The sequence below is a fragment of the Hibiscus syriacus genome, unplaced genomic scaffold (genome assembly GCF_006381635.1).
Source record: "Hibiscus syriacus cultivar Baekdansim isolate YM2019G1 unplaced genomic scaffold, ASM638163v2 tig00111027_pilon, whole genome shotgun sequence".
Lineage (NCBI taxonomy): Eukaryota > Viridiplantae > Streptophyta > Magnoliopsida > Malvales > Malvaceae > Hibiscus > Hibiscus syriacus.
This window is the reverse complement of record NW_024062960.1, coordinates 2,892,483-2,898,336: the sequence shown is the minus strand read 5'-3', so window position 1 is coordinate 2,898,336 and position 5,854 is coordinate 2,892,483. Positions and strand designations below refer to the sequence as shown.

The 5,854-nt window shown below is 34.2% G+C and overlaps 1 pseudogene; it reads right to left on the bottom strand.

Moving 5' to 3' along the window:
* Positions 1-580: 580 nt before the first annotated feature.
* Positions 581-3,297, bottom strand: LOC120150931 (annotated as a pseudogene).
* Positions 3,298-5,854: the final 2,557 nt, after the last annotated feature.

Genomic DNA, 5,854 nt, shown 5'->3' with positions numbered 1-5,854 from the left:
AAAATCTATTAAACCCTCAAATTATAAAATTAAATCGTCTAATTTTTAAATGATTTTAACTGTTAAAAATTAATAATATTTCAAAAATTTTACATCATGTGGTATATTATAATTCTACCAAGTGCCATTTATAGATTTTTTTAGAGTTCAGCAATAAAAAAATAATAAAGGAAAAAGCATAAAATGAAGAGAGAAAAAGATAGGCATATCTTGTCAGCCATTAAATCATACATGCTAGAAAGAGAAAGGCAGAAAGCTCCAAAGCCATAATTGACACTTGCTCCATCACCTCCCACAAATTATCAGCTTTATTAAATTTCATCAAAAATAATTTATTTTTAAAGTTAATTTATAATTTATTAATATTTTTAAAATTAAATATAAATTTTTATGGTCAAAATATAATACATCTTATCATTACAATATTTCTTATGTTCATATCTTAGTATCTCATGTTTTTCAAAGACAATAAATACGTCTGTCGCAACGAAATCGTCTACATAAGGAAACGATAATGCAAATAATTAAAGATGTTTTACAATATTCTGGTAGCTAAGGTATACATTAACATCATATCACTTCATGCTTTTATTGGGTTTAGTTCGATATCAGATTTAGATTTCGACACTATTTGCATTTGAACCTTATACCGATACCGATGTGCAACAATAGAGGAAATAAATGAAGTTGAAGAACCCCATCACTGCTATAAGATAGTAAAAGTAATCTAATCAGCCGGCGTTGATATCGTTCGTCAACCAGTCAGGGCGGCCATGGCCACCGGTGACATGATGAACGATATTGACTACCAAGCTGCTTAGGTAGCTCGAACCGCCTAGGGAACAAAAGAGAAGAGAATTGGCTATGCTTCTCATGTGCTCGGGGAACTGTTTGTTGAAGAACTCGATCTGTCCGAGAATGTTGAATGCCTCACAAAAGCCAATGAGAACAAGCTGAGGAGGTAGCCAAAAGACCGAGATCGGTGGGGCATCGGGGTGCAATATGGCCGAGTTCCTTCTCTTTTGTTCGAACACTCCAGCGACGATCATGGCAAGAATTGCGAAAAAGTTGCCGATTCCGATTCTTTGTAGCAGTGTTATCCCGCCTTCGCGCTTGGTGATTTTTTGAAGAGCTGGAGCGATGACACGGTCGTAGAGTGGGAGGTAAATCCCGATCGTGATCATCGATATGACCGCCATCGAACCAGCGGAGATTTGGAATTTGGAGCCTAGATGCCTGTCCATTTTCAAAGCCTGTGATAAGGTGAATGTCGCCTGTTGTCCCATAGCGGTGAAGCTAATGATATCAGAAGCCCATACAGGGATGATTTTGATCATGCATTTCACCTCTTCAACATCTTGAATACTGCACAACCTCCATCGGTTAAACGAACCATCAGGTTCGATATCTTCCTCCGTCACTATCGCCGCTTTGTTCAAGAACCTAGTCGAACATCAACAAATGTTTAGTGCACTAAACATATCCAATTCAGCATTCTATGTAATCAACAAACCTGAACTGGTATGTGAGGGGAAGCTTGGACAACACGTAATCCTTTAAAGGAGGATCATAGTAAACACCATATTCCTGTCCCTCTGCAGGGAGCTGAAGGTGTCGTTTCTTGTAAGCGGCGACGAACACTTGCGCAATGCTCGAGAATATGCTTCCTTGCCGCAATGCTCGAGAATATGCTTCCTTGCCGCTTCACGTGCACGTAAATCCTTGTTCCGACGAGAAACAAAACAATCGAAGACGCCATTAGGATGGTAGGGATTCCGAGGCCAAGGACCCAGCTAACTTGGTCTTGTATATAAACCACAAGGGTTAATGTGAGCAATATGACCACTGTGAATGTGGTGTAATACCAATTGAAGAAGCTGCTTATCCCTTTCACCCCTTTTTCGGTGGTAGGATCGAATTGATCGATCCCGAAGGGAATGCTACATGGTCTTATACCGCCGGTGCCGATCGATAACAAGCATAACCCAGTTATCAATACTCCTATTTGACCCATGCTTGGACCAATGCAGTGACCGAGTAATTTCTGCTCCGGTTGGCATTTCGGAGGCTGGAGGTCTGGGATCCATGCCGTCAAAGTTATGGTCAGCATTCCCTGTGAATGTAAAAATTTAACATAAGCTTTTATTATTTAATATCGATCCATTGAACGACTAATACATATTCGAATATTATAAAAATTTATTATAAACATGTAACCATGTCAACGGAAGTAATGGAAGAGGTGTAGGTGAAGGACAAAGATAAGATGTTGAAGAAAATTATATCAGGTTGGTTTGTTGAACAATTTTATATCCGCCACTAATCTCAGTAGCATATATAATTTGCTTTTGTAACAAAAATTTAAGACCAAATCTCTTTTCCCTTCCAAGAAAAAATTCGAGAAGATGTTGATCTCTCTTCACTTATTAGATTTTATTTAATGGAAGAATAGTTTATCTACAGTGGTGGACTAATCTCAGTAGCATATATAATTTGCTTTTGTAACAAAAACCTTCCGACGTAGGCGTCGGAGATGAAAGCACCGATGATCGGTGCGAAGATTGTCACACCGGACCAGATGTAGATCACATTCGAGGTCGAAACCTGGTCCATGTTGTACTCCTTCGTCAAATACACCATGAAATTCGATAACAACCCGATGGTTGCGAATCTCTCGAATGTTTCGTTCCCTGCAACAGATAACACTTTCCCATGTTAATTACCACGGACAATTGATACAATTTAAGTAACATAAATAAACATAAGATTTTATATAAGAACGAAAGAAAGAGATAATTTTAAGAGATTGAAAGCATATTATCAATAAAAAAAATACAAAGTGAATATAAAAATATATGATAATTTAAAATTTTCAAGAGAAATGATTGTCTCTATTAGTCGTCCTCAGTCCATCAGTGGATGCAAACATATCTGATAACATATTATCAATAAAAATAAACCTATAGAATTTTAAGAGAATGACAATATATTATCAATAAAAAATACAAAGTGAATATCCAAAATATATGATAATTTAAAATTTGTAAGAGAAATGATTGTCTTCGTTCGTCGTCCTCAGTCCATCACTGGATGCAAAGATATCTGATAAGAGTAGAGAAATTGAACCTAAGATGAACGGCATAGCTTTCCATCCTCCGGGCTTCTTCTGGTCCGAGGCCGACAAAGCATCTGACGACGACAAAGGTGGTGAGTTTTGGAACCCTTTTAAGCAGAGAAATGGAAAGAAGGAACCGGATTTCTGTTTAAGGCTCTTCACGGCCATGTTTATAAAGCATGTGAGGGAGAGTTCTGGTTATGTATGTGAAGTGCTCAACTTAATATATATTGCTTTGGTTCACTAAAAGGGAGATGAGGATGATTGAATGGGTGAAAATGTTGAGCTGCATTAACAGACAAAATTTGGCTTAACAATTTGTGTGGTTTCCGTGTATGGGCCAAGGTTAGTCCCCGTCTATAGTGTGAAATTTGCCCACCTTACCTATCTCAATCAGGGATTCAAATATAGACGGTCAAGTTCGTTGACTTGTGCTCTCGGTTTCATATATATATCTATATATTCCACGATCATCATTATTTAAATATTATATAATAAATGAATCAAACTATCAATAGTTAATAAATTATTGTTATTTTAAAATTTCGGTTTCGAACATCATATATGCAAAGGTATATGAGTATTCAATGTCAAATGATTGAATATTTGAATAGATATTACATTGTATTCACCCCAAACAAATAATTTTTTTTTATGAATTATAAAATGTATATTATATTTAAATGATTATAAATTATTTATGACGACAGATTAACCTCTCTAGCTAGTGTGTGAGATTCACTCTCACTCAATCTTGTGATGCCCTCATCACGGACCATTATTACATTTGTCTACATTACCTATCCCTCCTATTGGGGCGCTCAACATGAAATCGAATAATTAAAGGATCATTCTGATATCACTTGTCACAAGACCATTATCTTATTCTCCAAAAACATGTTTGATAGGATATACAATGCTACTACTTATAGACTCCAGAGTCTCTTTTTTTCTTTTCAATAGGACGGGTCGGGTTCGGGGCGGGTTTTGCTCGCCCCGTCCCCGAACCATAAATGAATCACTATCCCTGACCCCGACCCGATCCCCGACGGATTTTTTATTGGGGCGTCCCGTCGGGGATTTTTTTTGCCCCGAACCCGAAAATATTTTATATATAATTAATATAAAAATATAAAATATTATATATATAATTTATATAAAATATAAAATATTATATATATATATATGTATATATATATATATATATATATATATATATATAATCAGGGCGGGGCGGGGCGGGGATACCTTGCCCCGAACCCGAAAAAAATCCCCGATACCCGACCCGACCCAATATCATTCAACCCGACCCGAATTTAATCGGGTTTCGGGTTTCCCCGTCAGATTCAGGTCATACTGCCATCCCTACTTTTCAATGTGAGATTAATATTTCCGTCTCTCTAAAACGTCACATTAAATAATTTTTTTATCTAGGATTACTATCTCATACACTGACAATGAAGAAAAACTATTTCACAAACGAAATTCTAATATTATCGTGTATATATTTAAGATTTAAGATCTAAGGTTTAGATGTTAGTCTTTATGACTTAAAATCATTCAAGTATACTACCTTGCAACAATATGACTCCACTTGTGGAATAATTCTTTTATACTATCTGTGTATGAAATAACTACTCATATATGTAATTTCAATGTGAAGTTAAAAAAACTTTTAGGAGCCCAATTGAATTATAAATTCTTGTAGAAGTCAAAATATAATTTCATCACTAGATTAATTTCTAATATTAAACTTTCTAAAAATTTCTGAATAATAATTTATTGTTTTTAAAACAATCAAAATATAATTTTACTATGTATTAAAATATGGTTTTATAACTTCAAAAATACACATGAACACATTTCTCATTTTAAGGGACCATGGTTCAGCACTCTGCATGGTTTTGTATTTTTTTTTCTCGTGCCATATAGTGTAGATTCGTCCCACCTTAGAAGTCACCAAATGAAGTAATTAAACCACCTTAGAAGTATTAATAGGTACGTTTGATTTTATTTTAGGAACCAAATTTTTAAAATTTAAAAGAGATTTAACTTATAAAATTTTATGAGGCGAAAAAAGATTATTAATTGAAAACATAAAAAATTAAAATATATATTAATTTAAAAATTTTAAGGGACGATTATCCCTACTCGTCTCTCTTTGGCGGGGCCAACCCTAGGTCAGGGCAAAATGGGCGCCCACCCAAGACCCATAAATTAAAAAATATTGTTTGTATAATATTTTCCCTTATTTTTATAAGAAATTTTAAAAAATGTAAAATAAAATAATAAGGCCCATAAGTTTATTAATGTGTCAATCGTAATTATTGAATTTTTATATTAGTGTTAATAAATTATTCCACTTCTCATAAAACTCTAATTTAATATTTCTTTTCCAATAAAATAAAAAAAAAAACAAATCGAATCTTTTTTACTTTGGTCTTCCCAAATTCCCACCATCAATTCACCAAATCTCTTTTTCAATTTTCCATGTCAATGAAAAATTTTATTAACATTATTTTTTCTCTCTTCAAAACTCAATGGGATAATTTTTTTAAGTACAGTTAAGATGCTTCTTTTCTCTTCCATATTTCACAATTTTTTCTGAAAATTATTATTTTCACTATTTAATTTCTAATACTTTCTCACAAACATAAAGTCATCGTTGTTTATCATCAATTGTGGTGCTTGAATCATATTGAAGATTGTTCTTAAAATTCTAGGAAAGATCATGTTTTC